At 37.7% G+C, this 12,764-nt stretch overlaps 1 pseudogene; it reads right to left on the bottom strand.

Moving 5' to 3' along the window:
* The window catches only part of LOC137240713 (protein spaetzle 3-like), a 154,313-nt pseudogene extending 141,917 nt beyond the window's left edge, over nucleotides 1-12,396 (bottom strand).
* Between the last annotated feature and the right edge of the window lie 368 nt (nucleotides 12,397-12,764).

Below are 12,764 nucleotides of genomic sequence, written 5' to 3'. Positions count from 1 at the left end.
TCAATCTGAAACCATCCTTAGGACTAGAAAAATACAAAATTAGGCATTATGTTTGTTATTCGTAATTTTGAGTTTTTCTAGTCCTGAAGATGGTTCTAGATTGAAACCGAAAAAGTAAAAAAATACACTAATAAGGCTATTAACAAAACTCAAAAACAAGAAGAAATTTTCAGTTTCACAGTTTTACTTGTGTAATATCTCCAATTTATATTACATATTTCATTAAAATACTCACCCTTATCACCATCATCATAGTATTCCTCTTCTTCACCTTCTTCCACGTCATAATCCAGCACTGCATGCACCTGTGTACGTGATCCCTGACCGGCCTGTACGCGTGTAAAACCAGGTGGACGATGTGGAAAATCACCATTATCTGCAACACCAACAGTCTCGCCAGCACCACCCCCACCACCAGAAATACTTTCGTTACCGCTACTGCTTTCATCTTCCGGCCTCACTAATTGTTTGGGTATGGCACCATAAACTGCCGCCGGTTGAGGTGCTTCGGTGGCTGATGCTAAACCGAAAGTCTGTTGGCTGCTTTGAGTTTGAGTCTTTAACTGTGATTTAGTGACAACTGAGGAAGTGCTATAGGAATTATAATAGTGCTTTTGTTGCGGCTGTGGTTGCTGTCTTTGCGGCTATTGCTGTGATTTTATAGCGCCCGGAGTACCAAAATTATTATTATAAGAACCTTCACCATAAGTTCTTGTCGAAGTGGAAGCGGCTGCAGATGAGGCGGCAGCAGCAGCGCTGGTTGCGGAAGTTGCTGCCTTAAAAGTGACAACATTATTACCGTTATACTGTTGTTGTTGTTGTTGCTGATGTAACTGATGCTGCAGCTGTTGTTGTTGATTTATGCTGAAATGACTTAAATGATGCTGTTATTTTTGATTATTATTATATTGTTGTGTATTTCGCGCGTCAGGCGGTGGTATGGGCGGTAAATAGGTGTTGCCACCTTTTAGCCGATTATTATTTTGATTTTCATGTTCATTGTTGTTATTATTATTGCTATTATATTGATATGATTGACGTATGGGCTGCTGTTGCTGCTGCTGGTGTAATTGTGGCGGTGCATATGGATTGTTTTTATAAAAATCTGACTCAGCTGGTGGTGCTAAATCATCGCCCTGCTGTTGCTGATGATCGGCCGGTGAATAAAGTAAGTTATTTGTATTAGCAGCAAGTTGGTGGGCGGGATGTAGGGAAGGCAATGAAGCACCCCATGCTGGTACTGGTTGTGTTAGAGTGCCGAAGGGCAGCGTGAAATTCGTAAGCGCCATTTAGTTTGAGTATTAGTCACGGGGATTTTCCGCGTTCCGTTCTTTGCGTTGCTTTGTCAGCAGAATTGACGGTAGGGCATCTTTTATGCGCACAAATGTAGATTGGATTTCAATTTTTTTTATTGAAGCAAAGCAATTAATAGAATAAACTTTAATTGTTGTGTACTTTAAGTTTACAGTTATAATTTAATGTTTTGTTTTCATTTTTATTGCAGTAGAGTCTGTTTATGTGGCTTTTTAAACAAAAGACTTAAGAAACGAACCTGATTTTTTTGAATTCAAATTTAAATATTTTTATACTCAGTTGAGCAGAGCTCACAGAGTATATTAACTTTGATTGGATAACGGTTGGTTGTACAGGTATAAAGGAATCGAGATAGATATAGACTTCCATATATCAAAATCATCAGTATCGAAAAAAAATTTGATTGAGCCATGTCCGTCCGTCCGTCCGTCCGTCTGTCCGTTAACACGATAACTTGAGTAAATTTTGAGGTATCTTGATGAAATTTGGTATGTAGATTCCTGGGCACTCATCTCAGATCGCTATTTAAAATGAACGATATCGGACTATAACCACGCCCACTTTTTCGATATCGAAAATTTCGAAAAACCGAAAAGATGCGATAATTCATTGCCAAAGGCGGTTAAAGCGATGAACCTTGGTAGATGGGTTGACGTTATGACGCAGAATAGAAAATTAGTAAGATTTTGGACAATGGGCGTGGCCCACTTTTACAAGAAGGTAATTTAAAAGTTTTGCAAGCAGTAATTTGGCAGTAGTTGAAGATATCATGATGAAATTTCGCAGGAACGTTACTACTATTACTATATATGTGCTAAATAAAATTAGCAAAATTGGATGAAGAACACGCCCACTTTTTAAAAAAAATTTTTTTTAAATTCAAATTTTAACAAATAATTTAATATCTTTACTCTATATAAGTAAATTAAGTCAAAATTCAACTCCAGTAATGATATGATGCAACAAAATAAAAAAATAAAAGACAATTTCAAAATGGGCGTGGCTCCGCCCATTTTCATTTAGTTTGTCTAGAATACTTTTAATGCCATAAGTCGAATAAAAATGTACCAATACTTCTCAAATTTGGTAGGGGCATAGATTCTATGACGGTAACTGTTCTCTGTGAAATGGGTTTTTATACACGGTCCACGTCTGTCCTTCCGCTCGGCCGTTAACACAATAACTTCAGCAAAACCGATATATCTTTACTAAACTTAGCCCACGTACTTATCTGAACTCACTTTATCTTGGTATAAAAAATGGCCGAAATCCGACCATAACCACGCCCACTTTATCGATATCGAAAATTACGAAAAATGAAAAAAATGCCATAATTCTATACCAAATACGAAAAAAGGGATGAAACATGGTAACTGGATTGGTTTATTGACGCAAAATATAACTTTGGAAAAAACTTTGTAAAATGGGTGTGACACCTACCATATTAAGTAGAAGAAAATGAAAAAGTTCTACAAGGCGAAATCAACAGCCCTTGGAATCTTGGCAGGAATACTGTTAGTGGTATTGCATATATAAAAAAATTAGTAGTACCCGACAGATGATTTTCTGGATCACCTGGTCCACATTTTGGTCGATATCGCGAGAACGCCTTCACATATACATCTAAGGGCCACTCGCTTTTAAAACCCTCATTAATACCTTTAATTTGATATCCATATCGTACAAACACATTCTAGAGTCACCCCTGGCCCACCCTAATGGCGATATCTCGAAAAGGCGTCCACCTATAGACCTAATGCCCACTCCCTCTTAAAATGCTCAGTAACACCTTTCGTTTGATGCCCATAACGTACAAACATTCTAGAGTCATCCCTGCCCCACCCTAATGGCGATATATCGAAAAGGCGTACACCTATAGACCTAATGTCCACTCCCTCTTAAAATGCTCAGTAACACCTTTCGTTTGATACCCATATCGTACAAACATTCTAGAGTCACCCCTGGCCCACCCTAATGACGATATCTCGAAAAGGCGTCCACCTATAGACCTAATGCCCACTCCCTCTTAAAATGCTCAGTAACACCTTTCGTTTGATACCCATATCGTACAAACATTCTAGAGTCACCTCTGGCCCACCCTAATGGAGATATCTCGAAAAGGCGTCCACCTATAGACCTAATGCCAACTCCCTCTTAAAATGCTCAGTAACACCTTTCGTTTGATACCCATATCGTACAAACATTCTAGAGTCACCCTTGGTCCACCTTTATGGCGATATCTCGAAAAGGCGTCCACCTATAGAACTAAGGATTATTCCCTTTTAAAATACTCATTACTACTTTTCATTTGATACCCATATCGTACAAACACATTCTAGAGTCACCCTGGCCCACCCTAATGGCGATATCTCGAAAAGGCGTCCACCTATAGACCTAATGCCCACTCCCTCTTAAAATGCTCAGTAACACCTTTCATTTGATTCCCATATCGTACAAACACATTCTAGAATCACCCTGGCCCACCCTAATGGCGATATCTCGAAAAGGCGCCCACCTATAGACCTAATGCCCACTCCCTCTTAAAATGCTCAGTAACACCTTTCGTTTGATACCCATATCGTACAAACATTCTAGAGTCACCCTTGGTCCACCTTTATGGCGAAATCTCGAAAAGGCGTCCATCTATAGAACTAAGTATTACTCCCTTTTAAAATACTCATTACCTCCTTTCATTTGATACCCATATCGTACAAACACATTCTAGAGTCACCCTGGCCCACCCTAATGGCGATATCTCGAAAAGGCTCCACCTATAGACCTAATGCCCACTCCCTCTTAAAATGCTCAGTAACACCTTTCGTTTGATACCCATATCGTACAAACATTCTAGAGTCACCCCTGGCCCACCCTAATGGCGATATCTCGAAAAGGCGTCCACCTATAGACCTAATGCCCACTCCCTCTTAAAATGCTCAGTAACACCTTTCGTTTGATACCCATATCGTACAAACATTCTAGAGTCACCCCTGGCCCACCCTAATGACGATATCTCGAAAAGGCGTCCACCTATAGACCTCATGCCCACTCCCTCTTAAAATGCTCAGTAACACCTTTCGTTTGATACCCATATCGTACAAACATTCTAGAGTCACCCTTGGTCCACCTTTATGGCGATATCTCGAAAAGGCGTCCACCTATAGAACTAAGGATTATTCCCTTTTAAAATACTCATTACCACCTTTCATTTGATACCCATATCATACAAACACATTCTAGAGTCACCCCTGGCCCACCCTAATGGCGACATTTCGAAAAGGCGTCCACCTATAGACCTAATGCCCACTCCCTCTTAAAATGCTCAGTAACACCTTTCGTTTGATACCCATATCGTACAAACATTCTAGAGTCACCCTTGGTCCACCTTTATGGCGATATCTCGAAAAGGCGTCCACCTATAGACCTAATGCCCACTTCCTCTTAAAACGCTCAGTAACACCTTTCATTTGATTCCCATATCGTACAAACACATTCTAGAGACATCCCTGGTTCACCTTAATGGCGATATCTCGAAAAGGCGTCCACCGATAGACCTAAGGCCCACTCCCTCTTAAAATGCTCATTAACACCTTTCATTTGATTCCCATATCGTACAAATACATTCTAGAGACACTCCTGGTCCACCTTAATGGCGATATCTCGAAACGGCGTCCACCTATGGAACTAAGGATCACTCCTTTTTAAAATACTCATTAACAGCTTTCATTTGATACCCATATCGTACAAACACATTCTAGAGTCACCCCTGGTCCACCTTAATGGCGATATCTCGAAAAGGCGTCCACCGATAGACGTAAGGCCCACTCCCTCTTAAAATGCTCACAAACACCTTTCATTTGATACCCATATCGTACAAACAAATTCTAGAGTCAGCCCTGGTCCACCTTTATGGCGATATCCCTAAATGGCGTCCATCTATAGAACTATGGCCTACTCTCTCTTAAAATACTCTTTAATACCTTCCATTTGATACACATGTCATACAACCACATTCCAGGGTTACCCTAGGTTCAGTTTCCTACATGGTGATTTTCCTTATTTTGTCTCCATAGCTCTCAACTGAGTATGTAATGTTCGGTTACACCCGAACTTAGCCTTCCTTACTTGTTTTCCCCAATTTTTTCTTTTTAACTGAAACTCATAAGCATTTATTTGGAATATTGATTGGCATTATTTTGAAAGGAAACTTATTTCAGGTAATCTGTAGATATTCTAAGAGTTTGCTCATTCTTTGTTTCGCTCTTATTAATGCAGACGAAAGAGCTAAATATATAGGAATTATGGAACTATTTCTGGCTATTAATTTTTCAGCTCAGCAGAACGTAAGTTGTAAAAGGGGAGTGTAAGTTGTAAGTTGAAAAAAGTAATTATGACGGCAATTCGACAAAAGGAAAAATTCTCAGTGAGTGTATATAAACCAAATCACAATAAGCACTGAAATTAACCAGAAATATGACGGCGACAGAATATTTTCTTCTTGAAGTACTGCTACAAGATGAAGAAGCATGGAAAGAAAAGGGGAGTAAAAAGAAAATTTCGGAGGGAGAAGAAATGGATTGTCAAAATGAAAGCAAAAAGGGAAAGGAAAATTTAAAAGAGTATTTAAGAAGTGAAGAGAAACCAGAACAAAAAACTTTAAAATTTATTTTGAGAGAAATGCGTTTCTCGCTGTGAAATTCGCCCACAATTTTTGACCGAACTCGTTGGTAGGTTTTGAGATGAGTACTTACAGCCGCTTATTCGCTGCCGCATATCAACAACCTCTGCCTTGATGAGAAGTTTTGAGGTGATATCTTTCAACTGCACTTAAGAAGAGAGATCTCCTTCTGCCATATCGACTATTTTAGCCTATCATAGAAGAAGTCATGTAGCGCCTGTGTCTAAGTATGTAAAGATTAGGTCAGGTTGGTCGCAGCTGTTACAGTTAAAGGAGAACAAGAAGACAGTGCAAGCCCAACGTCTTCACTGGCCAGCACGTTCACCTTGATATCGCCAGCTATGGTCAAAAGATCAGACTGACAGTTGCCAATATATCTTTATGCCCTGACTTATAGATAAAATTTTGCAAAAAGTAGTTACATATATGCCAACGGCAAAGCACAGCGTTTAGTTAGTAGAGTATATATTTGAGCACACCAGCAATGTAACCGATTTCAACTTGATCCTACACAGGAGGGAGGAACGATAAACTGGCTTGCTGATAGATGGAGTTCAAGGGGTTGATAAACGCAATACTTCAGGGCCTCCGCAATTCAATTTTCAACCTTACCTACATGAGAGGAATACGAATGTATCACACACATATTTTCCTCATGGAACTAGCGGGTGAAGGCCGGGTAAAAAGTTGTGAAGCGTCAGTCTACTTTCTCAAAAACTTAGTCAGTACAGACGTGTCCATAACAAAAAGTCGAAGTTTCAATGAGATGACCCAGCATTGCAGGTTCAGCCGTATATAGGTACTTGAACACAGAGATATGGAAAGCAAATGTTGACATGATGAGTTTGCAAAGAGGTACGAATGCCAACAATGCACCAGTTGGTAAACCAATGCCCTATTTTATGTTCCCTGAGAGCATTTATCTTATAATTTACATTTGCAAAACCTTAAGGTAGGTTTGCACTTCCAATGATAAGGAAGGCACAAACGCACTTTTGATAATGGTTCTCACTAGATAGTGTTTGATAGGCACTCACGCCTTTACGAAGCGCATCGGATCCCACGACTTTTGTCGTAGGCAACAGGATATATAGAGGAAAAGTAAAACCATATGTCTTGCCATTAGCCGGCCTTAAATGGAAGGTAGTTAGCTACTCCCGGTCAATCGTTTTTCAATGATTTTACGGAAGTATTCAAACCCGAAATAAGGAAAATAGCAAATTTTATTGACTTCATTTTACTGTGTTTATCTGTTAGACTCGCAGCGCCATTGAGCAGTTTATCTCTCTTTTCAAATTATTCGCCACTGCTCTTACGCAATAGATTTGTGGCTTAAATTATTAGAGGCGACAGAGTTGCCAGATCTCGAAGCAGCAATTAAGCTAGGTCCTAGAAAACCTCTAGTATTTGCCAAGAGAACGGAGCTATTCTATAACAAAAGCCCTGGCACCTGATTGGAATTATTCCTTTGGTCGGCTGATAACACAAAGGACACATTCAGTCTATATGAGGTCTTTATTTACCAGCCATTTCAACGTAACCTTACCTACGCTGGATGTTTTTAGCCAACATTTCGAACAAAATTTTTCTTCGATAGTTGTTAAATGCGAATTCGACGATGGGGTCAATTTCAGAGAGAACGTGCAGCAAAATTTTGGATCAATACTAACGAATTCTGCTCAAAAAATCTCTGGAAATATTTTAGAGGAATGGAAATTCAAGGCAAACTCACAGATAGAATTTTTGGCGAAGTATGCGTATTCGAAAACAACCCCGATGGCTGCACTGTATGCCATTCTGCACATCTCACTTGTAGGCCTGGTAGCAAAGAAGAAAGCATTAACGACCGCACCCAGGCTCGGTGCTTCGGGGCAGCTTGAGCGCCGACCATATGGCCATAGTAGTATAGTGTCATCAATCACAAGACGAACAGACTACCTGATTCCCTATCTGCGCTTCGAGGGAGAGGTGGACGGTTGGCGCAAAGATGCGCAAATGGCGGACGAGGCGACACATGTGTACACCGATGGTTCCAAAGTAGTGGAACGAGTAGGGTCTGCGGTATACTACGCTGATCCGGAAATAAGCAGATCCTACAGGCTACCGGATTACTGTAGCGGAAATATTAGCCGGAACCAAAGCAGTAGAAACCCTGGAAGAGAATAGCTTAAGCTGCAACCGTGTTAACTTTTATATTGACAGCCAAGCAGCAATTAAGGCAATAATCTCGCATAGCACAGCATCTAAATGCGTGTTAGAGTGTAAGCAGTCTCTGGAGAGAATCGAGACAGGGAGAAGCATACATCTATATTGGGTCCCAGCGCATATGGGAATAGATGGGAATGAAAAAGCGGACAAACTAGATAAAAAGGGCGCATCCCTTGAAGCTTGCTCCGTAGACGTCCCAATTAGACTGGGCGAGATTAAGCGAATGCGAGAGGTGCACATGATCGACCAAGCGGGAAAGGCATGGGTCCAAGCGCGGGGCTGGCATCACATGCCTTTAAATTAGGCTTGGTCAGTGATAACAGATGTAGGAAGTGCGGGTTGCAGGAGGAAACGATCGAGCACATTCTGTGATTGTTCCCTGCACTTTCCAGGCTAAGACTCCAGCTATTAAGAGTGATACAGCTGTCAGATCTAGAAACAGCAAGTTGCTTAAGTCCTAGGAACTTCTAATATTTGCCAAGACGACAGAGTTATTTTATAACACAGGTCCTGGTTTTTGAGAGGGTTTTTCAGTTTGGTCGTTAAAATAAACTTCTGGTAACACTACGGACTCAATCAGCCTATGTGAGGTCCTCATGGACCGGCCAGTTCAACCTAACCTAACCATGCGTATTCGTCCAAGACAGATCAAGTTAATTGTTTTTTGCATTCTTAATCTTTTGGAAAGTTTGTCTGTCTTACAATTTACTATTTGAATTTTCTCGTAGACGCTACGTAGGTTTGAAGGTTTTATAACTCTTATGTCGAATGACTTCAAATCTTTTTATCTCGTGTTATAAAATCAAACTGCCTGCCATGTTGCAACAATTGTTTGTTTTGCTGGTTTTCGAAATTTGCGATATCGTAAAGTTTTATTAATAATACTTACTAGATCAAGATTAATTCAAATTTAGTATATATTTCTAAATGTTTGCTCAAGTTATTATATTAATGGACGAACGGGCGTAGTATGAATATGAAATATTCCATATTCAGATTTTTGTTGTTCAATTCAATAGACTTAGGAAACGAACCTGCAGTAAGATTGCGAATATAATTTTTCCCTAGTTGTTTACATCGTAGTTCCACATTAAGTTTACGATGGAACTAAGTTAACCCTGATATCCAACTGATAGACAGCTAAAGATCCATTGAATATTTCTAAATTTTGCCATGGAATAACAACTCCTGTTCTGTCGGTATAATTTTTCGATAAGATGGATACTGAATATCATAAATAGGGTCCAGTTGTTGTTGTTGTTGTTGTAACATCACACTCCCCAGGTTTAGGGATGTACGGTGGGTGTTGAATGTATGAATCCGGTGCGCTCCGGTACTATCATCTCCTGTACTAACCCGAATGCCCCTAAAAGGATTTTATTGACTCCTCGGCCTTCGTGTCTGTGAATTTTAGTCGCCTTTTGTGATACGCGAGAGTGAAACACCATGCAACTATTGAAACTTTAAAGCAAGACTAAGAAACGGAATAATCATTGTGTTGAAATTTGGCATGTTTGCAACCAACTCGCAGTCAGAATAATTTCCCAAAAAGATCTCATGGAATTTCCTCAAAGTTGTTACCCGAGTGGAATTTTTTTCGTCCCGAACAAGCAGTAATTGGGAATATCACCAAGAAAAAAGGCAAATTGTTTAAAAAACATCAAAAAGAAAAAAAAAAATTATTGGGTTCACACCCCGGGCAAAGCAACATCAAAATTTTAGAAATAAGGTTTTTCAATTAGAAGACAATTTTTCTAAGCGGGGTTGCCCCTCGGCAGTGTTTGGCAAGCTTTCCGGGTGTATTTCTGCCATGAAAAGCTCTCAGTGAAGACTCATCTGCCTTGCAGATGCCGTTGGGAGTCGGCATAAAACATTTAGGTCCCGTCCGGCCAATTTGTAGGGAAAAGCAAGTGGAGCACGACGCAAATTGGAAGAGAAGCTCGGCCTTAGATCTCTTCGGAGGTTATCGCGCCTTACACTTATTTTTTTTTTTTATTTATTGAAATTTTGCTGTTTTTTCGAAATTTTTCTGTTCTAATTGAAGGTACTTTATTACTTTTTGCATGTTAATATTTGCTTTGCAGTAATTAAAAAAATTATTATTTTGAAAAAAACTGTTCATAACTGTATTTTTGTTCTTCTATATACAGCAGTGAACAGGAAAATGGTAGTGTCAGTTTCTATCTAATTTCGTCAAATACATTCTTCTGTTTTTATTTTTAATAATTTAAGAAACAACTTCCATGTATTTGGTTACTTAAACTTTGTAAACCAATACCAAAAGCGTTTTCGAAAATATTCGAAAAAATTAGAAAATTTGTTTCAAAAATGTGGAGCTTTTATTTTGAGTTTTGTAAATTTTTTAGAGCTTTTTAATTTTTTTGCGTATGCAGACTAACAAAGTATGAGTTATAAGTTTCTCTTTTCTTACAAAGAAAATCTCAAACAATCTTCGAAAAAAAAAAGTCACAAATCAAGGCGAATTTTGTGAGACATTTGACTTATACTTTGTTGGACTAAAATTAAATGGGCTACAAAACTGTAAACTTAAAAATATTAAGAAAAATCTAAATAAAAGGTTCGCCATTTGAACAAAATTTTCTCGAATTTTGAAAATTTTTAAAAATTGTGCTAGTGCTTGGTTTGCATAGTTTCAATTACAAAGTTAACAAAAGGGGTTTCCTAAAGTATTAAAAATAAAAGAAGTAGAATATAAGTGACGAAATTTAATAAAAATTGCCTCTGCTATTTTCGCGTTCGCTGCTGTAGAGCGGATTTGCAAACTTTATCAATTGGCAACAACGAAATCCACAGTTTTTAGTAATTTGTTTTTTAAATTAAAAATTTGTTGTAAAATTTCGTTTTTTTTTGTTTAACCACTCACTTTTATATATCCTTGTTTGTGAGACATTTGACTTATACTTTGTTGGACTAAAATTAAATGGGCTACAAAACTGTAAACTTAAAAATATTAAGAAAAATCTAAATAAAAGGTTCGCCATTTGAACAAAATTTTCTCGAATTTTGAAAATTTTTAAAAATTGTGCTAGTGCTTGGTTTGCATAGTTTCAATTACAAAGTTAACAAAAGGGGTTTCCTAAAGTATTAAAAATAAAAGAAGTAGAATATAAGTGACGAAATTTAATAAAAATTGCCTCTGCTATTTTCGCGTTCGCTGCTGTAGAGCGGATTTGCAAACTTTATCAATTGGCAACAACGAAATCCACAGTTTTTAGTAATTTGTTTTTTAAATTAAAAATTTGTTGTAAAATTTCGTTTTTTTTTTGTTTAACCACTCACTTTTATATATCCTTGTTTGTGAGACATTTGACTTATACTTTGTTGGACTAAAATTAAATGGGCTACAAAACTGTAAACTTAAAAATATTAAGAAAAATCTAAATAAAAGGTTCGCCATTTGAACAAAATTTTCTCGAATTTTGAAAATTTTTAAAAATTGTGCTAGTGCTTGGTTTGCATAGTTTCAATTACAAAGTTAACAAAAGGGGTTTCCTAAAGTATTAAAAATAAAAGAAGTAGAATATAAGTAACGAAATTTAATAAAAATTGCCTCTGCTATTTTCGCGTTCGCTGCTGTACAGCGGATTTGCATACTTTATCAATTGGCAACAACGAAATCCACAGTTTTTAGTAATTTGTTTTTTAAATTAAAAATTTGTTGTAAAATTTCGTTTTTTTTTTGGTTGAACAACTCACTTTTATATATCCTTCTTTTTTTTGTCTTTATTCACATGCGCAGTAAAAAAAAAATATGCAAATCTCAAAGTGTATGAAAAAGATTTTAACAATTTGCGCATAAACATACAAATTCCAATTATTTTAACAAAAGCTCAAATCACTATACACTCAATGCTTAATAAGTATGCACACACACTCACAAGTTGCTGCGTTCAAAATTTATGCACCCTCGAATCAAAAATATGCAAAACTATGGAAAAATTATAAACAAAAACACGCGCACAAAAAATAATGCGTTTAAATATACTATACACACACTTAGTTTTGTATACATATATCTTTTTTAACGATTTTCGATATTTCCTTTTCAAGCTGCACGCAAATCAATCAATGCCGCAACGTTTATGCTAAATATACAAATTTTAGTAATTTTTTGTATTTAGCATCAAGGGCATGACCGACCGTTCACGGCGAATAATCGCAATCGACTGACAACACTGCGTTACGCTATTAACCCGGTAAGGCTTAAAGATCTCCAACCGCAGCAGTAAAAAATTGCAAGAAATATACAAATGAAATGAATAAGAACAGTTTTTTGAAATAGCAACGCGAGCGTAAAAATTCAAAAGTAAAATCATCAGTAATGAAATACTCACGCTCGCCAATTGAGCTCTGTTTGGTTGCACTGAGTTTGACTTTGCAAACTCAAAGTCAAAGCTTGCAAACAACATTCGTGCTTATATTACAACCAGTGTTCTGACTTGGAAATTATAATTAATTTTAGAGTTGCCAAAATATATTGGTAGCTTTGTGAAGAAATTGGTAGATTTTGCTTACATTTTAAGTATTTTCATTCAATGAAAACAAA

This window comes from Eurosta solidaginis, chromosome 2 (assembly GCF_040869045.1).
Source record: "Eurosta solidaginis isolate ZX-2024a chromosome 2, ASM4086904v1, whole genome shotgun sequence".
Classification (NCBI taxonomy): domain Eukaryota; kingdom Metazoa; phylum Arthropoda; class Insecta; order Diptera; family Tephritidae; genus Eurosta; species Eurosta solidaginis.
This window is presented reverse-complemented; position numbering and strand designations above follow the sequence as displayed.